The sequence below is a fragment of the Delphinus delphis genome, chromosome 6 (assembly GCF_949987515.2).
Source record: "Delphinus delphis chromosome 6, mDelDel1.2, whole genome shotgun sequence".
NCBI lineage: Eukaryota > Metazoa > Chordata > Mammalia > Artiodactyla > Delphinidae > Delphinus > Delphinus delphis.
Window position 1 is genome coordinate 20666365 of NC_082688.1, and position 21849 is coordinate 20688213.

At 46.7% G+C, this 21849-nt stretch overlaps 1 long non-coding RNA gene across 1 annotated transcript; it reads left to right on the forward strand.

Annotated features, from left to right (window-relative positions):
- The first annotated feature begins 1013 nt into the window (after window positions 1-1013).
- LOC138414106 (uncharacterized) lies at window positions 1014-18078 on the forward strand. The gene is made up of 3 exons (XR_011246507.1): window positions 1014-1322; window positions 1429-1556; window positions 17944-18078. It is a non-coding gene; the product is annotated as an uncharacterized lncRNA (long non-coding RNA).
- Window positions 18079-21849: the final 3771 nt, after the last annotated feature.

The following is a 21849-nucleotide window of genomic DNA, read 5'->3' on the forward strand; positions in this document are numbered from 1 at the left end:
ATCAGCTCTTCTTTCCACGGAGAGATACCAAGAAGTGACTTGCCTGGGCCAGTCTTGCTGCTGACAAATCTGGAACCCTTGAGTTCAGAAACACACTGGGCCAGATCCTGAACGTGCCCAGCATGGCAGCTTTCTTTTTGATCAATTCTCTCCCATGTACATGGAGAGGGGTTGCAAGTGGCCCTGGTACAGGGATGTCATTGCTTGTGAGCTCCTGGAGGGGGATGGGCACTGTGGGGAGGGAAAGGTGGAAAGGGATCCTGTGTCCTGGGGCTGGGCCTGCTGCAGCGCACACAGCTCCTGGTGCCACCTGGAAAACAGGTTTCCTAACTCCCAGGCCACCTAATTTTCCCTCCCACTAAACCACCCCTCTGGTGCATCTACCCCCAACCAGTTGAGCTAGCCCAGTGATTGGAAGGATAACCACAGTGCTCATCTTCTGTCCAACCGCGCTACCTTGGGTGGATTTATTATTGAGGAACCTCTGAGGTTCACGAATATCACCTATGAAAATAAAAAGACAAAGTAAGATCATAGTTTAAGCGGAACCTACTTTCAGTTTTATGCGTAAAAATGTCTTTCATTTCTACAACACTACTTTAGAGTTCACATGATAGGTTCATATATTTGAAAAGCATCTATGGGATTGTCGCGCGGCCCCCATCGCCGGCGGCCTCCTCCGCCCGCCGAGCGCGCTCCCGCGAGGGCCCGGGAACCCGGCGAGCTGGCCGTGCGTTCCGAGTCGCCGCCGTCGCTGCCGGTCTCCGGGGCCGGCGCTTCCAGGCCGGGATAGACGGGCACCTCCCGCCCCTCGAGGCAACCGCCGCCTACCCGCGTGTGTGGGAGGAGCCGCCGCCGCCGCCGCCGCTGGTGCAGACCGCGGAAAAGTCCGGGGCCCCGAGACATAGGAAACATACCGCCGCGCTGCGAGAACAGGTTCCGGTCACTTCCGCCTGTCGGAACCCCGTCCCCCACATCCGCTCTAGTTCCGGCGCTCGGAACCTGGCGGGGACGGCGAGGAGTCCGGCCCGAGACGCGGCCGAGGCTGCGGCCACGACCGGCCGGTAGCCCCAGATGGAGAGCGGAGCCTAGCTGGCCCGGCCCGGCGGCGGGGACCTGCAGGCCCCCGAGACCCGGCGCAGGAGCCGACACCCAGCCTTGAGCCAATCCTGCCCCGGCCCCGGAGGGACTGCCGGGCGCCCTTCCCCGCGGCTCGCCGACTTCCCTCCGTGACGAAGTTTTCTCCTGTGCCTTCCCGAGGAGGATCGCTCTCTAGCTCTAGGACTCGCCTTCTGGCGGACTTGCTTGGTTTGCTTTGGGAGGTAACTTGCTTCGCTCCCACCCACATCTCCTTTCCTTGACCACTTCCAGTCGGACGTTCTAGGTGACTGAATGGAGTTTTGAGTTGGACTCTTGTGTGCCTTACAGAGTTGAGCCTGGTCCTGGAGCGCTGGGAGTGGGGTGGCGTCAGCTGTAAGATGCAAATTGGATAAAAGGAGGACCTCTCGCCAAAGGCCCCGATGAATGGCACACAGTCTACTATCACCGATGGGTTGGTATGAAGCTCCCCCTGCGCTTAGCCTCCCTGGATGGGGCCCGACCTAGCCGGAGAGTCAGGGTTTGCCGATTCCCTTTGCCCAGTGAAGTTGACAGGCGTCAGAGAGAGGGTTGTTTTGGAGCTCTGCGATTAGCCTGGGGTTGCTGCCAGGTTATCCGGTTGATTGAATTTGGAAATGTAGGGGGGTGGTTTGTTTGTTTGGTTGGTTTTTGTTTTTCTGAAGAGAAACATTTCTCCAGATTCTCAGGGGAGGGGTAGGTAAAGCCATGACTGTGTTTTTCTGTCTGCAGTGTGCATTAAGATTCTGTACTGATCTTGGAATCACAGGGTGAAGGTCAGTGCCCGAAGTCAGCTGGGGTATTGGTGCATCGTCTGTTTTACTCCTGTCCTGTAGACTCTGTTGCATTTTAGGAATTTCTCTTTGTGAACTTCATTCTGAGACTGCCACATGATGATTTATGAATTTGACATCCTTTAAGTATTGACTTGCACAGTGTTTATTATCTAATAGTTTTCCAGAATGTTGGAGTTACCAGTAAATCACAGGCTCCTGGTGGGGACAATATCAAGGAGCTAAAAAAAGGCGAGGGAACATCATGGGGCTTGATTTTTTTTTTTTTTTTTAGTAATTTTATTTATTTATTTTTGGCTGTGTTGGGTCTTTGTTGCTGCGCGCGGGCTTTCTCTACTTGCAGCGAGCGGGGGTTACTCTTCGTTGTGGTGTGCGGGCTTCTCACTGCGGTGGCTTCTCCTGTTGAGGAGCAGGGGCTCTAGGCTTGCGAGTTCAGTAGTTGTAGCACGCGGGCTCAGTAGTTGTGGCTCACGGGCTCAGTAGTTGTGGCTCACGGGCTCTAGAGCGCAGGCTCAGTAGTTGTGAGGCACGGGCTTAGTTGCTCCGCGGCATGTGGGATCTTCCTGGACCAGGGCTCGAACCTGTGTCCCCTGCATTGGCAGGCAGATTCTTAACCACTGCACCACCAGGGAAGTCCATGGGGCTTGATTTTAATTATTGCGTTTTTAGTATTTCATCTTGCTGAAACATTTGCATTTAAGGGGTATAAAGCCTAAGTGAATTATGTAGTAGAAACTGGCAGGTGGATTTGTTGAGTTGGGTGAGTCCTTTATAGTGCTTACCTATGTTGCTTGGTGGTGGTTGGTAAATTGAGCTAGACTATGTGTGGTTTAAGTAGAGTTCCCTTATTCTTAAGAGTTATTCTTTGGACTATTAGGCGAAGTGATAAAAGCATATTCCTTTACTACCTTTTACTTCTCAGTTTAATTATGACATTGTATCCAGGTCCCAGGTTTTACTCAGCCTTTTTTTTTTTTGGTCAACCTTCAAACTATTACATCATTAAAAAAAAAATCAAATAACTGAACTAAGGGACCAAAGAAAGCACTTTGATGAGAAGTGCAACAATTGTGCTCCTGCAGAAAGTGGTTGAATTTCCTAATAAGAGAGTTTCACCCAATTTTAAGACACATTTGTTGATTTTAAAAGGGCCAAATTCCATTATTATACCATAGCTATTCCAGAAACAGAATTTCCTCTTCCTATTCATGCTTTCCAGTGTCATGTGAATGTTCACCTAAAAGATTCCATTAAATATTTAACCTTTTTTTTTTTTAAAGCACCTGTGGAGTGTACCTATGTGCCAAGCACAGAGCTGTGCTTAGGAGGCAGTGGTGAACAAGTCATTCATGGCTCCCTGTCTACATGAATTCACAGCCTGGCAGAGTGTGAAGCCCTAAGCCCTGGCAGGTTTGACAGTTTACTGGGAAGCCACATCACCTTGCTGGCTGGTAAGGCTTTTCTGCCTCTTCCCAGCTGACACTTCCCAAGTCACGCGGTGTCCTCGGTACCACATAAAGGACTGCTCAGTGAGCAACAGTGCCTGTATTCTCTCTCTGAGGCCCAAATATGTGTACCTTTTGCACCTTCACTCTGTATCCAGCAGAGGAGTACTTCCTAGGCTCATTCCTCTGGTAGTACCTTTTCCTGGGAGGTGTCGGCTACTTCTCTCTCCTTGACCTACAGGCAGAGTGAAGAGGTCTGTTTCCTCACACTCAGAGTGATGCAATGGAGGATCATGAAAAGATGGTTTTAAGAAGGGTAATTAAAGTTGTTTCCTGTGCTGTGTGCCCTCTCTCTCTTGGCACAGCTAGGGTGGCCCATCCTTGTCAAATGACTGAAACCAGTGTGATGGTGGTCTCCATCTCCAAATTACACCAGCTTGAAAGTGTCATTTCTAAAAGCGACCTCCTTCTGGTCTTTCTTATAAAAGAGCCTCTTGTATGGGAACAAATGAGGAAGATCCACATTGACTGCCTCAGACAGGGACTTCCACATGGAAAGAGATACACCAGCAGCTTTACATCTTCCTCTCCTAAGGAGTACACTCACAGTCCTTTCCTTCTGGGATCTCTGCACCCTTTGCGGCTCCCATTAACCCTGCAGGTGGTATTCAAGATAATTAAGAGGTGAAAGGAAGGTGTGATAAGGTGGTTTATTCCTAATTCTGAAAATTAATTCTTTAAATCTAGTGCCTTATTGTTTGGTGAATAAGGAGGGGGGAGGGTAATCTAGTACCTTGTTCTTTACTTTAGAATGCTAAGTTCCTATTAATTAATGTTTATTTTTTTTAGCCACGCCGTGTGATGTGCAGGATCTTAGTTCCCCCGACTAGGGATGGAACCCATGTCCCCTGCAGTGGAAGCGCAGAGTCTTAACCACTGGACTGCCAGGGAAGTCCCTCATTAATTTTTTTTTTTTTTTTTTTTTTTTGCGGTACGCGGGCCTCTAACTGCTGCGGCCTCTCCCATTGCGGAGCACAGGCTCCGGACGCGCAGGCTCAGCGGCCATGGCTCACGGGCCCAGCCCCTCCGCGGCACGTGGGATCCTCCCAGACCGGGGCACGAACCCATGTCCCCTGCATCGGCAGGCGGACTCTCAATCACTGCGCCACCAGGGAAGTCCCTCATTAATTTTTTATATATACAGAAAGATATTTAGTATACGGAACTGGCTCGCGCGATTTTGGAGACTGACAGGTCCCAGGATCTGCAGGTGAGTCCGCAAGCTGGAGACCCAGGAGGGCTGATGGTGTAGTTCCAGTCTGAGCCTCAAGGTCTGAAATCCAGGAGAACTGATGTTTCAGTTATTGTCCAAAGGCTGGCACAAATTTTTATAGATATAGAAAGAAACTTTAAATATCCTCTTTATGATGGAATGATTTGATTGTGCGGCATAACCAGTTCTGTAGCTGCTATTTCATAGTCCCAGGCTGAGGGTTTGTTCAGAGGGAAACAGAGGAATATCTAAGTACATATACTACCTTGCATTCCTAAGCATTTTGAGTTGTTTCTTTATAAAGATTAGCAAACATGGCATAGTTATTTTATTTTGTATCTCTTTAATTGCTAGTGAAGATGTCATTTTTTGTCACCACCTGAAGTTTAAGAGCCTGTATTTTATCTGAACACTTATATTTGCATAAATTCTGTGTATATTTGGGTAGTAACCTGTTATCAGCTCTCACCTTCCCCCCATTATGTTCCTTTCCTTTTGATATTTTATGCATTTCCTGATATTTTATGTACATAGTACCATAGAATGTTGGTTCCTAGCGGTGTACTCAGCAAATATTTATGCAGACATGTTGAGTTTGAACTTGAATGGGCTTTGAGGCTTTCTAGTCCAGGAACCTAAACATACGTATGTAGAAGGTGAGGCTCAGAGCAGTTCAATGATTTATCTAAGGTCATAGCTGGTAAATAAAGAATACTGAGCTAGACCTTGATGTCCGGTAAGGTTCTAGACACCACACCAAATTGCCTCAAACCCTAGAGCAGGGTTTCTCAACCTCAGCACTAGTTTTTGGGCCTAATTGGCCAGATAATTCTTGGTTGTAGGGGACTGTCCTGTGCATTGTAGAATGTTTAGCAGCATCCCTGGCTTCTATCCTCTAGAAGCCAGTAATGAATGCCCCCACCCCTGAGTAGTGACATCTGAAAATATCTCTAGACATTGCCAAGTGTCCCCCGGGGGACAAAATTTTCCCCAGTTGCTCTAGCAAGAGGTAAACACTTCCTAGGCTTTGCGGGGGAGTGGTGAGTTTCCTCTGCAGAAGTTTAGAGTTGGAGCCTGGCACTCTTCTCAGACAGGTGGAGGATGTGGACAAACCCATATAGTTGCCCCATTCTACCTCTACAGAGCCAGGAGTATGGATACTGAGAACCCCTATCCCATCATATAGTTCTGAGTCAGCCCTTCTTCCACAAGGCTCACAGAAGGGCTGAACTGGCAGGCTGGGAATGGGCAGGGAGGAGGTGGGGTCTGCACACTTGTTGGAGCCCAGGCTTCTACTGAGATGGAGACAGCAGTTCAGACCCCTGAAGAATGACACAGGCAGAGTGCTGAGCAGGTCTTCCCAAGATAATGAGTGTGAAGCCCCGGGAAATCAGCACCAGAGACAGCTCCCAGGGCAGACAGTTTTCAGGCACTAGATTGACCCAGAGGAGTTCCTTCCAGCCCTGGTAGTTTGGATCTGAATACCCTTTCCCTGCTGATCCTCCTCCACCAACAGTGTTCAAAATATATGTTTAAGGTAACCTTCACCACTGCACTATGAGATTGCTACTATGATCCTAATGTTACAGAGACTGAAAGCAGACTCAGAGTTTCCCTTGCTCAGTGTTACACAGCTAGAAAATCTCAGGCTTCACAGTTGGACTGAGGATACTGGCTTCAAAGTCTGCTCTTTACCAGATGCCCCCTCCAAGCAAAGCTTAAGCATCACATCTTCCATGAAGAACTTCCAGAAACTCTGTTCCCAATGGAATTGACCACTCCCTCCTCTGCCCCCCACCCCCTGACACCATACCTTGTAAACACTTCACAGCCTCTATAATACTTTGTTGCACTTGTCTCTACATCTTCCCCTGCTATACTGTAGACTTCCTTAAGGCCAGGTCGAATATCGCCAGTTAATAACATGGTGCTGCCTGACACACAGTAGACACTTAATAAATGTCGTTGAATAAATAGATTCAGAGGAGCTACATGAATCAGTTATGGGGACATTCTCCCATGATCAAATCCATTATAGGCGGATCAGCAAGAAGAGAGTTCTCTAATTCCTGATTCTGAACTCTTTTCTATAGTCTTAAAGAATGAAACCAAAGTGATGATTTTGGCAAATGTGGAAAACAAAGATTACTGACTCATTATTTTCCAAGTTGGTCACACTGCTGTTAGAACAACAAATGAAAAAGAAAAAGTGAAAGTTACTAGACAGTGTTAACAGATTCAGGTTATTGAATTTTCAATGTTTTCAAGATTGGAGAAGAAAATCCTTAAGGAGGAAAGAAATAAACAGCAGAATTTGTCCCTGAGCATCTTTATAAGGCAAGAAGTTCAAACTTTGGAAAGGGTCTGATCAGTCTTTGGGGTTGGACACTGCTCTCCAAGACCTGTCAAGCATCACTCCAGTCTAAGGAGAACAAGCTCTCTTGGTTGACTGAGGAATTGATCTCATTTATCACCAGATTCTCGGCTCAATGTAAGGTTGTGTTCAGATGTGCCACCCCCCAAAATCTGGGTCTTCCCCAGGGAAGCATCTATTTCTAAGCCACATGAAGGCAAGCTAAGGGCCCTGCTCAGACTCTGTAGTCTTTGGACGACCCTCCACCATTCCTAGTGGAAAGAGACTCCCTGTCATTAGCGATCACTCCTAAGGCTAGAAGGCCCTTCACTTTGGTGAGTATTTACTTACTATCAGACCCAGAGATCTTCCTGCTACTTGGACTTGGCATTTCTGAGAGTCAAGCACTGGGGACAGGGAGGGATGGAAGAAACAGTTGAAACCCTGAGAGTGCCTGAGGGTATTGGACTTCCAGTTAAACACTTTTGAGTAATTACAACTTTTATCCAAAAGGCACACATAACTTTTATTTTTTTATATATATATAAATTTATTTATTTTTGGCTGTGTTGGGTCTTCGTTGTTGCACGCGGGCTTTCTCTAGTTGTGGCGAGCAAGGGCTACTCTTTGGTGCAGTGCACCGGCTTCTCGTTGCAGTGGCTTCTCTTGTTGCGGAGCACGGGCTCTAGGTGTGCAGGCTTAGTAGTTGTGGCTCGCAAGCTCTAGAGCGCAGGCTCAGTAGTTGTGGCTCACGGGCTTAGTTGCTCCACGGCACGTGGAATCTTCCTGGACCAGGGCTCTAACCCGTGTCCCCTGCATTGGCAGGCGGATTCTTAACCACTGTGCCACCAGGGAAGCCCAACTGTTGTATTTTTAAAAATTTTTATAAGACATCGAAAGGCAAGGCTTCATATAGTTGATGAAAATAAACACTAAGATTTAAAATAAATGGGCTATATAATTTACAAAGGAAAAAACACACTAAAAACTAGTTAACACACACGGATAAAATCATTCCGGGTAACTTAAAGATATGTCATTCAAAACAAAAGGCTTTATGTTCTGCTTCTTACATCAGGAGTTAAAAAAAAAAATCTCACTGTCAACAGTAGGATTTATAATCTTATCATCAATGAGGGAAATCACTGATGATAGGATTGTAAATTGGACACAGATCTAGGAGACAGCATGGTGCAGTGGCAGGGTCAGAGAGAGCTGCATTCCAGTCTTGGTTCTGCCACTTACTATCTCTATGATCCTGGAAGTTTCTTTGGGTCTGTGTCTTTCACATCATCTTGAAAATGGGGATAATACTATCCACTACATATACTCTTTTTTTTTTAATCTGTAGTTTTACTTTATTTATTTTTTTAACATCTTTATTGGAATATAATTGCTTTACCATGGTGTGTTAGTTTCTGCTGTATAACAAAGTGAATCAGCTATACATAAACATATATCCCTGTATCTCCTCCCTCTTGCATCTCATATACATATACTCTTCAATGAGTAACTGATGTAAACTGTTTAACAGAGAACCTGACATGGATAATTAATGATGGTTGATCTCCCTACTCCCACGGAAGGGAAGAGGTGACAATTCTCAATGGAAGCAGCATGGATATTTGCTATATTATTCTTCCGTTCTTGAATATGTTATACCGTTATTCTATTCTTGAAAAGAGAGATAGAGAAAGATCTTTAAAACTGGAGAAAAAAAAAGTCTAGTAACTGTCTGTCCCCATACAAAGTTACTACAATATTATTGACCATAGTCCTTATGCTGTAGATTACATCCCCATGGCTAATTTATTTTTTAACTGGAGGTTTGTACCTCTCAATGCCCTTCACCTATTTCAGCTCCTCCCACCCCCTTTCCTCTGGCAACTACCCATGTTTTTTCTGTATCTATGAGAGACACCATTTCTGTGTTGTTGGATAGTTAGGTTGGTTCCAGTTTGTCAAGACCTTAAATAACACTACAATGAACATCTAGTATAACAAGCATTATGTTTAAATTAGGAAAAATATATTGTTAATTTTTAAAAAGAATTAAGAGCAATTACTGAGAACCCTGATGAAAAGTTGTTATACTCACAGTTATGGTTTATTACAGTGAAAGGATAAGAAGGAAGAGAAGCATGGGGAATGGTCCAGGAGAGTTCCAGGTATGAGCTTCCAGTTGTCCATTCCCAGTGGGATTGTGTGGATTGTGCTTACTTCTCCCAGCAATAGGGTCTGGCAATATGCATGGAATATTTCCAACTAGGAAAGCTCACCTAAACCTTGGTGTCAAAGGTTTTTATTGGAAATCAGTCATGTAAACATGAATGATCACCAGTGTGGCTGATCTAGAATTTCTATTTGGATCTTTTTTAAAAATGTAATTTCTGGGCTTCCCTGGTGGCACAGTGGTTGAGAGTCCACCGCTGATGCAGGGGACATGGGTTCGTGCCCCAGTCTGGGAAGATCCCACATGCTGCGGAGAGGCTGGGCCCATGAGCCATGGCCACTGAGCCTGCGCGTCCGGAGCCTGTGCTCCGCAACGGGAGAGACCACAGCAGTGAGAGGCCTGCTTACCGCGGAAAAAAAAAAAAAAAGTAATTTCTATCTCTTTATTGATATTTTCTATTTTATGAGATAATATTCTCATACTTTCCTTTAGTTAGTTATTCACGGTTTTCCTGAGTTCTTAATCATATAAAATAGCTGATTTAAAGTCTTTGTCTAATAAGTCCAATGTGTGGGCTTCCTTAGGGCTAGTTCTTCGACTGCTTTTTTTTTCTTTTCTTTTTTTTAGTATTTATTTATTTATTTTTGGCTGTGCTGGGTCTTAGTTGCGGCATGAGGGATCTTCGTTGCGGCATGTGGGATCTTTCATTGTGGGGCGTGGGCTTCTCTCTAGTTCTGGTGCACAGGCTCCAGAGCGTGTGGGCTCAGTAGCTGTGGCGTGCGGGCTCCAGAGTGTGTGGCAGCATGTGGGCTCTCTAGTTGTGGCTCGCATGCTCAGTAGTTGTGGCATGCGGGCTTAGTTGCCCCGCAGCATGTGGGATCTTAGTTCCCCGACAAGGGATCGAACATGTGTCCCCTGCATTGGAAGGTGGATTCTTAACCACTGGACCACCAGGGAAGTCCCTTGACTGCTTTTTTCTTCTGTATGGGTCATACTTTCCTGGTTTTTTGCATGTCTTTTGCTATTCTGTTGAAAACTGAGCATTTTAAACAATAAAATGTGACAAGTCTCGAAATCAGAACTTGATCTCCTTAGGGTTTGTTATTGATGCTGTTGTTGTTAGATTTGTGACTTTCTGGGACTACTGCTGAACATTCGTATTTTATATCATGTTGGCTATTGAAGTGTGTACTCAGTTAGCCTAGTAGTCTGCCAATGATTAGATAGAGATTTCCTTAAATTAACTGAACCAATAAGTCTCATAGTCTTTGCTGAGGGTCTGTTGTGTGTTTCTGGGCGTGTCTTCAATACTCCAGCAATTTATAATTCTCTCTTAGCCTTTGCTCTTTGTGCACAGTCTTAAGGTTAGCCAGAGGTGAGTGATTAGGCCTTCCTAGGTCTTCCCTGGGTGTGTGCACAGTCCTGCACGCACACGTAACCTTTTAGATCCCCAAGAATATGTGAGAGCCTTTCAACCCTCCTATGGGCATCTCATTCCTTAGGTTTTCCTTATGTTTTTGGCTGGCCTCTGTTTGCCCCAAGCAGTATCAGTGCTTCAGGCAGCTGTGGTGTTAACTGCCACTGACTGTTTTAGATCCTCTCTCTGGGGACAGGGGCTTCTCCCATGGAGTGAGTTCCAAGTTGGATCAAATAAAGACAAGCCTGTGAATGAGGCCCTTTCGGGGAGCTGAAAAATAGTTCAGATAGTGACAGTTCTCTGGAGATGGGGCTCTGGGGAGCTCCTGAACCAGTTGTCCCTTCCTGTGGCTGGTAGGCTGCTGCTTTTTACAGCTACCTTGATTGTGAACCTGCTGATTTTCAAGCTACCATGGAACTGGGAAGAGAAGGATGGAAGAGGGCAATTTAAAATGCCACAAAGCTCACTGTTCTTACTGATACTGACTTTTTTTAAAAAAAATATATCCCTTTGGCATGCCTTGTAATTTTTTTTGTTGAAAGCCAGACATGTTGTATTGAATCATATGAACTGAGGTAAATAGGCCTTTTGTGTGAAGATATATGTTAACTGGGCTAGGAGTTGAGCTGTTCTTAATGTTTACTGTAACTCTAGGTTCTAGAGCCTTCAAACACCTCTAGTGTCCTTGTTTTCATTCCCTTGGGACTCTGGGCTTCCATAAATTCTCCTCCTCAGAGAGAGTTTGTGTCTTGTAGCTCTTTCAGCTGTTATCCACTCTTGTTATACTGAATTCCTTTTAGTATGGTGGTAAACTGTGGGGGAGGGGGAGCATTCTATAATCCTTTGATTAAATCTCAGTCTTAGAATGAGCCTGTTTCGGGAGGCTATGACCATTACATGTGTTTCTCCATTAGTATTGCTTTCTTTCCCCCACCTTATTTGTATAATAAAATTCCAAACGAATTTATAATGCTAAGAAATCACGTTTGATCTGAAATACCATGGAGAAAGTAAGACGCAAAATATTATACTTAACTTTTTAATTGTATGACAAATGCACTCCTTGCTGCAGAAATGTCAGATTATAAGGCATGTTCACATTAAGAATACCGTCATAACAACAGAAGAAAGATTTATTAACTTTATTGAAATGAAAGAGAAATTTAGATATTATTTAGCTTAGGAAATGATTGATACTACGGAAAAAGATGATATTGACATAATGCTAGTGGTCAGCTATATAAGGAACAGTGGTGACAGGTACACACAAGGTTCTAAAATCCATTATTTCCACCAAAAAAGTGATTATGTCACGTGACTCTGCGGGCACTGGCCCCAGCTTTTTCAACTGGAAGCCCCAGTATTTGTATATTTTGCCCCTATCATGGATATGTTTTCCCTTTCTCTGGATTTGTGTCGGGATCTCTCCTAAGAAACAACCCTGAATATGGAAAAATTAGTACAGCACGTGATGATTTCCAGCCTCTAAATGCCTCAACAAATGGATACTCCAAATGCCTCAATAAATGGATACTTTTGTAAAATAAGTCTCGCTAAAATGTTATACGAGAAAGTTGAGAGTAAAGAGATGGGGAGAGCGCGGAAAACGGGAGGGTCTGTGCTCATTTTTTCAGAAAATAGTCTCGAGAGATCTCCGTGGCCAAGCTCCTCCTGGCAGTCAGGGCCTGGGAAAAGCAACTTTTTATTCAGTATTTCCGCAGCCCCCAGGGGTCACGCAGGCGGACCTGTGATAAATGTAAGTGGGTTTCTCGTCCGAGAAAAGGCGCCACATCTCTCGGACTCAGGACGTGGATCCCGGACCCAGGACGTGGATCCCGCACCCACTAAGGAGCCTATCGGTCCCGGGGCGAGTCGGACGCCCTCTGCAGGCCGTTGATGAGTGGCGAACAAAGCCAAGCGTCTCCTCGCGGCCATCTCGGAGAATCACGGAAAGTTTCGAGGCCCTGCTTTTCGTTAATGGCCCTGGAGATGCTCTGCTCTAGCCATACCTGTTCTCTTTCCTGGGACAAGCCTTCGTGCCATAGCTTGGAGAGCAAGGAAATATTCATGGCTTTAAGATATCTGGAAAGGATCTCTTCTAAGTCATGCCATGATGTCAGGACCGACTTCAAGTTTCAGGAGAAGAACAGGGGATATCAAAACCCCAAAGGCACTGAAGCACCTGTTTTGACCATCCGCCGCTTTTCAACCTGCTTGACAGAGGACTACAGTGAAGCCTGAGATAAGAGCCCCCTTGATAAATCTCTCTCTAACTTTGATCACAATCAGGAACAACTGGAGCAGAAGATAAAGGTAGAATCTCTTCAGACTTGTACCTGTTTTGGAATTGTTCAGAGGAACTTCCAAGAACTCAGTAGCTCTCTGAAGCAGGGGTCATTCAGCCAGTGTGCCTTGGAGCTTATTAGAGGGGAGACTGAAGTGAGATTTTCCCCCCATTTAACAAATCCCTACGAAAAATCAGAAAATAAAGAAAAAAGTGAAATTGGAACACTCTTAATTTTATTATTGTTTGCTAAGTACAAGAAGGCAATCTACCCTTGTATTTCTGTATCAGATTAAAATACCAGAAACCAAAATCATGCTTGTACATCTTCAATTTCCACAAAAAAAAAAGTGTAGAGAGAAGAACATGATCTATATTCCTTAAATAATTACCTTTATGATTTACATTTATCATTTAGTTTTGCAAATTTTCAGGGAGTCTTTGATATTTCCCCAATTTGAAATATATATATATATATATATATTTATGGAAAACTTTCTTTGGTGTACAGACTTCTGTCAGTTAAGGTGAAGTTAGCTTCTGCAACAGAAAAACACGTGAATGTTGTTTGAACACCATACAAGCTTATCTTTGCTTCATATAACACCTAAATATAGGCTTTCAAATCAAGGGACTTTGCTTATGGCTTTTCTCCCAACAATGATCCAGGACCCCAGGACCATCTTTTTTATGAATTTGCCATTGTCAACATGTGGCTTCAAATCTGGCTCCAGTGCTTGGGTCTACCCCACTCATTGTAGAGGGTGAAAGAGCGTGTTACCTCTCTTGGGGGAGTGTTTTCATAGGCCAGGCCTGTGTGGGCCAAATATCACTTCTAGCCACATAAACTTGGCCAGGACTCAGTCTCATGGCCGCACCTCACAATAAAGAGGCTGTGAGACAGTCTTAATTTTGTGACTGAGGAGAAGGGGATGTAATAGGGAAGAACCTTTGTATTTTATTACAAGTTAATTACTAAAGGGGTGTTGCCTGTAAACTTAAATTTTACATTATGGCCCATCTTTGGGAACTCTGCCTCCCGGGTAATGAGCATTAAGCCAAAACACCTTAGTTTAGCTCACCAGAGACATCCTGACCACGTCCACCTGTGAATGACTGTAGGAAGGAAGAAATTAACACATCCCCTCTGGAGGCTGACCAGAACCAGGAAATGTTTGATTTTACTCCCTCCACTTTTAGTATAAAGGAAGCCTGAATTCTAACTCAGGCAAGATGGTTCTTTGGGACACGAGTCCACCATCTTCTTGGTCTGCCGGCTTTCTGAATAAATTTGCTATTCCTTGCCCCAGCAACTTGTCTCTTGATTTATTGGCCAGGCATGGGGCAAGCAGTGTGAGCCTGGACTCTGTAACTGAGAGACGAGATTGGTGAATAAGTGCACTGTTGATTTTTACATTATAAACACTAATTCGGTTTTTAGAATTAACATCCACTTTTCTTGCTTGAACACAATTTACCCAATAAAACTGTGACTCATAATCTAATTCCATATATTAAACCCAGGAAATACACTCAGGGATGTCAATCATAAGGTTCACAGAATCATTGGCTATTTTTAAAAAGGGAGATTCACACTGTTTCAAGAGCATAGATTAAAGTTGAAAAAGAGCCTAGACTATTGTTTTCTCAAAATAAGAAAGAAGGTAGTTAATATACTTAGTAATACTTAGAGATTGACACTGGGGCCATCAGTCAGTGACTATGACAGATACTCCCATGTCCAGGATGATGTATGTGGTCTTTCACTCAGCATACAGAGAGGTTGGCAATGGGACTCACTCTTTCATGTGCTTTCATTTGCTTTCATTTTACTGTCCTTCAGTTCACATGTGATCAGTTAAGTGAACATCTCAGGAGTTATTCTTTCTTTATTCAGGTCCTTGACAGTTTCTAGAAGCCCTTATTATGCAGTTTGTGGTGCACCAGGGTGGGGCCCACTCTTTAATGTCCTTGAACATGAAACACAGTTGAGGATGAGTGAGACCCAATCCCAGCCTCTTCCCCAGTACACCTTTATTCCTCATCCACACATGTTTTGAGGACTGACTGACTCCACGGAGACATCTCAGGGAAGGCAGCCATGGTGAGGGCTCCCTGGAGCTGGCTCCCAGAGCTGGTCCCTGCATCTTGGGGAGCCTGAAGTCAGGTCTGTCCTCCCGGATTGGCAGACATAAAACACTCACTTTTTGGTGGAGGAACATGAAGATGTCCCCTTTGCCCAGATAATGGCCTGAGCCAGATCACAACCCATAAAAAAGATGGGGCTGGAAAATGGATGTTCCTTCAATTGAAAAACTTTTTCCTTTAAATATTTTTGACAGATTTGATTTGTTTGGAGACACTTCACCAAAAAAGATGTGTGGATGGCAGATAAAAACATGAAAAGATGCTTAGTCATTAGGGAAGTACAGATTAAAACCACAGTTGAGGGCTTCCCTGGTGGCGCAGTGGTTGAGAGTCCGCCTGCCGATGCAGGGGACACAGGTTCGTGCCCCGGTCCGGGAAGATCCCACATGCCGCGGAGCGGCTGGGCCCGTGAGCCATGGCCGCTGAGCCTGCGCGTCCGGAGCCTGTGCTCCGCAACGGGAGAGACCACAACAGCGAGGTCCGCGTACCGCAAAAAAAAAAAAAAAAAAAAGAGCCCCACAATTGAATACTACTACATAACTATGAAATGGATACAATTTTAAAATCTGACTCTAGTAAGTGTTAGAGGTTGTGGAGTGAATGGAACTCTCCTTCACTGCTGGTGGGAATGTACAGTGGGGGCATGGCCACTTTGGAAAACACTTTGGTAGTTTCTTAAAAAGTGAAATTTATCGGGCTTCCCTGGTGGCGCAGTGGTTGAGAGTCCGCCTGCCGATGCAGGGGACACGGGTTTGTGCCACGGTCCGGGAAGATCCCACATGCTGCGGAGCAGCTGGGCCCATGAGCCATGGCCGCTGAGCCTGCGCGTCCGGAGCCTGTGCTCCACAATGGGAGAGGTCACAACAGTGAGAGACCCGTGCACCGCAAAAATAAAAAAAGTGAAATTTATCTCTTCAGTATGAGTCATCTATTCCACTCTTAGATATTTGCTTAGAGAAATGAGAGTATATGTCCTCACAGGACTTATACAGGAAAACCCGTAGCAGCTTTATTTGTATTGCCAGAAACTGGAAACAACCCAAATGCCTATCATTAGGTGAACAAGTAATGTGCACATCCACGCAGTGGAGTACTATTCACCCACGAAAAGGAACCGAACAGGGGTGCATCTCAAATAATGAAGCTGAATGAAAAAAGCCAGACCCCCCCAAAATCATTTATACTGCATGATTCCATTTACATAAAATTCTAGGAAATGTAAACTAATCTATAGGGATAAAAAGTAGTTCAGTAGTTGTCTGGTGGGGAGAGAGTAAGGGACAGGCAGGTAGCAGAAGGAAGGGACTATAACAGGAAAACTTTTGGAGATGAGATGATAGATATCTTCATTACCTTGATTGTTGTGATGGTTTCATGGGTGTATACACTTGTCAATGCTTATCACATTGTATTGTTTAAATATGCCCAGCGTATATTATGTCAATTATAGCTAAGAAAATTTTAAAAAAGAAAAAGAAAAGCCAACTTGGACATGAGGGCAGTCCAGGGCTGCCCAAAGTAAGGCAGCATCTACTAAGAAACAAAATCCAGGCGCTAGTGACTTTGTAGGGAGGTGGAAATCACAGGAGGGAATTCACGCCCTCTACTGGCCACCAGAGACAAAGACCATCCATCGCTGTGGGCAGAAGGCAGACAAGCACATGTGTGACCTAAGTAGAGCTCCTCCGGCTTTCCTAGCAAAGCTGAAAAGAACTCTTTCTAGTCAGGACTTCTCTTATCTCTGTTACAAAGAAATTCGTCTTCAGCGTCAGGTAGCAGGGAAAAACTACAAGTTATTTAATCTCTCTATACCTCATGTTGCTGATATATGGATAATAATAGTGCATGGGTCATAAGGCTCAGTGTGTAACCTATAGTTTTCCAGCTCAATAAGGCATATCTACTGTGATGTAGGATAAATGTAATGTGAATAGATGTGGAAATATATGAAGAAATAATATAACACACAATAGCAGATACATAAACGTTTTAGTATATTTGGAATCTAAATAAATGCAAATCAAAATGAGATATCATTTTAAAGCCCAAAAAAGCAAATATTAAAAAGACTCTTTAAGATTGTAGGGGAAGGGTGGGACTTCTCTGGCGATGCAGTGGTTAAGAATCCGCCCACCAGCACAGGGAACACCAGTTTGAGCCCTGGTCCGGGAAGGTCCCACATGCCACGGAGCAACTAAGCCCAAGCGCCAGAAGTACTGAGCCTGCGCTCTAGGGCCTGCATGCCACAACTACTGAATCCCACGCACCTAGAGCCTGGGCTCTGCAACAAAGAGAAGCCACCGCAATGACAAGCCCACCACCACAACAAACAGTAGCCTCCGCTCACCGCAACTAGAGAAAGCCTGCCCAGCAATGAAAACCCAACGCAGCCAAAAATAGATAAATAGATAAATAAATAAATAGATAGATAAATAAATACATTTATTTTTTAAAAAACAGAATGTAGGGGAAGGGTAAGATGGATTATCATTGCTATATGTCAAAACCTCCTAAATGTCACAAAAATACACAAGATAATAGTAAATAATCAAAATATCAAAATACACCCCAGGCATCCCCATGCCTGTCACCTGCTCCCCTGAAGGGCACTTTCCAAATACAATGAGGCATTTGTTCAGGGGCTTCACCACTGGAAAGCAGGGGAGGGCCCAGAAGATTCATGTCACAGAGGCAAGGGTGTTCGGCTCTGTGCAGAGAGAGCCCAGGCCCACCAGAAACCAGAGGTGTTTCCAGGACAAGGTGGATGTTAAAACTCTGAAGAACAAGTCAGTCATGGACCAGTTCCTAAATTACAAAGCAGGGGTAGCTTGTGGAGCTAATGCAATGAGAAAAGTCCTCCCAAAGATGTACTCACAGCCCAGGAGGGGACCAGATAAGCAAAGCCCTTAAGATTACAAGGCTCCCTCTTTCCCTATACAGGGAAGGACATCAAATCCACATCTGCAGACTGGAGCGGTCTTGAGGTCACAATGCTCTTAACAAGCAACAGGAAGGTCAAAGTCAGAGTCATGATGCCAGGAACTGTGAGGCTTCAGGATCAGCACCTGTGTCTGAGGGAACCACGTCCTGCTCCCCAGAGGTCTCCTGTCTCTGAGAGAAGAGGCTATGGGACCAGACCCAGAATAAGCAGAGACTCCTGGGGAGAACCACAGGTTCTGTCCAAGGGTAAAATTAAAAAGAAATGAGGTGTTTTTTTCAGGGTCTTCATTTACTGAAAAGAGGGAAAATCGAAAAGAGCCATGGTCCAAACCAAGACATGTCAGGCTGTGTGCAGAGCCCAGACGCCGAGAAATCAGAGCTGCCTCTGTGAGCAATGGACCTCAGCCACCAGGTCCCTGGCCACCCCAACTTTGCCTCACGAGTTTGGGAGACTTTCAATCATCAATCAGATATCACCCTCCCTCCCATCCATCCAGGCATGGATCCCTAGAAGCAACGTTTACTACATGTAGACAAATTCTACTAACTCTCTCCCAACCACTGACATTGATCACAGGACATTGCCAGGGCTCCAGCCTTGCAGCCCATCCCGCGTCATCCATGTATATCGTTCTATATTATTCAGAGACTGCAGAAGGGCCATGCCGTGCAAGTGCACAACTTTATCGATAGGCACTATACGTCAAGGCACAATACGTCAAATCAGTGAGACACAAAGCTCCATATAATGTCCAAGGAATTGTTTTTCAGAAAGACATGAGTTCAGATTTTTAGGTTGGTTGCTATAAAGATTGCACATGATGGAAATATTCTGTGTCTTGTGGGTGAAGTGGTGGTAACATGGGTTCGAATACATTTGTGAACATTTGCTTGATGTATGCACTTACATGCTGTGGAATCACGTTTAAAGTGCATACAGTGGAGAAAGGAAACAGGAAAATGAAGGGGAAAGGAAGGATTCAGGACACTACCAGAACACTTGTAAGCACATTCACAAAGTCACACTGACAAAGGACTGTCAGAGTAAAAAATTTATTGCAGTACATGGAAAACACAACGGTCCATAGTAAGTAAAAATGTAATTTTACTTTCAACACCAAAAATCTACAAAGTCCCTCCTAGAACCCAGATTGCTCATCTGATATAAAGGTTTGTTCAAGGCAGGTTTCTAAGCGTAACCTCGAAGAAACCCAATCTTTGGTAAAACGCAAAGACAGACGTCTAATTGTTCTTTGCAGTGGAACCTACCCCGGAATCGATCTATCTCTACCTCTATCATCTAATCTAAAGATCTATCGACCTATCTATCTATCCGTCTGTCTCGTCCTCCTCCTCCTTCTCCTCATCCTCCTTTCCCCTTCTCTCTCTCTCCTTTCATTTTCCACATGAAACAGGAAAATATGGAGGGATGAAAAGGCACAAATCACATCACTAAGGTTCGCAGTCTGAACCGCAGAAGAACAGAAGTGTTTTCCTCTGAACGCACATCCTGGCAGCCTGTCTTCTGGACACGGGGACACATCTCCCTGAGCTGGGATGCGGCAGGAGCTGATGTCTGGTGCGTGCTGCACACCGTTCCCGGGACAAGTGGATTTCTGTCCGCTGTGGGGGAAGCTCGTCGCCTCCGGTTGGTTACACGATGCTGCCGCGGAGCCTTGCACGGCGAGGTGGCGGCGCGGAGTCCGGCTGGCTCTTGGGCGGAAGGGACCGGCCCTAGGAGGGGCGGGGAGCAGCTGGGTGCGCCCCTAAGGCGATGGCGCCCAGGGCGGGGAGGGCTGCGGGCCGGCGGGCCCGGAGCGCGCGGCGAGCAGGGAGTCGAGCGCCGCCAGCGCCCAGTGCAGGGCCGCGCCCGCGTGCGCCAGCTGCCAGGCGAGCCAGGCGCGCTGCGCGGCCGTGGGCTCCGTGCGGCCGGTGGACAGCGGCAGGAAGGCGCCCCCCGGGGCCCGCAGCTCGCCCAGGACCACCTCCAGGGCGCCCATCTGGTTGTAGAGATTGGACGTGAGCGCCGCCAGGGGCGCGCGGGCTTCGGGCCCCAGGGTTCCGCGACGGCGTTTGCGGGAGGGGGGCCCGGCCTCCGCCGGGCTGTGCTGGCAGCGTCCCCAGCTCCAGACCCACGCTGGCGATCGGGACCGGGTCCTCCTGCCGTGGAGGCGCCAGGGAGTGTGGGCGGAACCTGCGCGGGAGACAGAACGGGAGGGATTCAGGTGATGCGCGCCGCCCCGTGGGTCAGGGTCACCATCGCCCCTCCCCTGTCTCCACTCCCCAACCCTACGCCCCACACCCCACCACGCCTGACTCTGGGGGCCTCTTCCAGGATCTGCTGGCAACCGGGACCAGGTCCTGGATGCCTTGCTCTCAGCCCTTCTGCCTTCAGGGGCATCTCACCGGGGTCAGGGTCTTTCTCGGCACCCTGGGGGCTTGGCTTGCCCCTCAGGTCCTTCCCTCACATCCCCACCTCTGCCGAGGCCCAGCGCAGACACCTACCTCCTCTGCGGTGAAGTCCCGCTCTGGAGGAGTCGGGCTGCTCCTTAGCTCTCCGGGGGGCTGGGGGTTGTCGTCCCCTCACCTTCTTTTCTCCAGGTCTGTTTCCTTGGTGACGACTGTCAGGGGAGCCATCGGGGCTTCTCCCCCGCTTGTGCCTGGTGACCGCTGTGGGTGGAGAGGAGGAGAGGAGTGAGTGTTCCCTGACCTACCTCTGGAACGTGGGGGGAGTGGATTAGAGGAGATTCCAAGTCCCACGGCTCCGCCCACCTCCATTCCACCCCATCCCCCAAGCTCTGGTTTCCTCCTGCTCCCCACAGCCTCCATGGGCAGCTCCCTAGGGCCGGGCCTTTCCTGTCGCTGTGGCAGCTCCTGAGCTGCCTGGCAGGCATGCTCCTGGAAACCCTCCCTCAAGTGCAGCCCCCGAGGATGGCACAGCTGGTAGAGAGCCCCGGGTCACAGGGAATCGGGCCTTCACCTTGGGTTTCTCTCACCGCTTGCAGTGGTGTGAATGTCACGTCTGGCACCTGTTCCTTTGCTCCTTAGCCCAATATCTTGTGTCTCCCAAAGCCTCTCAAGCGTCACTCAAAACAAATGTCTGCAAAAAAGAACCTAGAATTTTACCTCCTTTGCTCTGACAGCCCTCTCGGGTCTCAATGCTTCCTATTGCTCTCCGTCTTTCTGAGGGATGTGCATCTCCTCCCTTCTGTTTTAGAGACAGGTTCTCCTTGGAGCAAAGCCTTCCATTTTCCCTGTGGGAAAGACCTTTTCTCTGCTGGCCAGGCCGCCTGCCACTTGCTGCCCCTGCCATTTCATCCAAGCCTCCCAGCTGAGCCACAGGTCTGGAGGCCTGGGGAGTGGGAATGACTAGGCCAGCAGAGGCCCTGGCCTTTTATGGCTTCCCAGCAGCCCACTGCCGGGTCTCAGATTGGTGCGCCGGAGACCACACCCACCAAAGAGAATTGCAATGATGAGGTTAAGGGCTGTCTGGGCTATCCCACTGCCTTCCTTGGTCCTCAGGACGTTGTAGCTTTACATTTCGGAGGATTTCGGCTCTCTGCTGTATGTTAACTTCTCAAAAGGGCACTTGTTTTCTGGTTCGTTTCACGGTGCTTTTTATCTGTTTGTTTCACCAGTTGTGTGTGTGTGTGCATGTGTTAGCATGGGTCACTCTTATGCCAGGGGTCAACAACAAGGTGCTGGTATAAAGGACGAGAAAACCTTTTGGTCCGTTTTACTTGCATTCCCTTTGGCCCCTACTCAGGTCTGCCATCCTGACAGGAATGCCACCATAGACACTACAGGATGAAAGACTGTGGTTAGGCCCCAAAATAATGTTTTTCACAAAATAGGCAGCTGCATACACCCAGCCTTAGGACCTCTGCCCTCCACAACATATCAAAT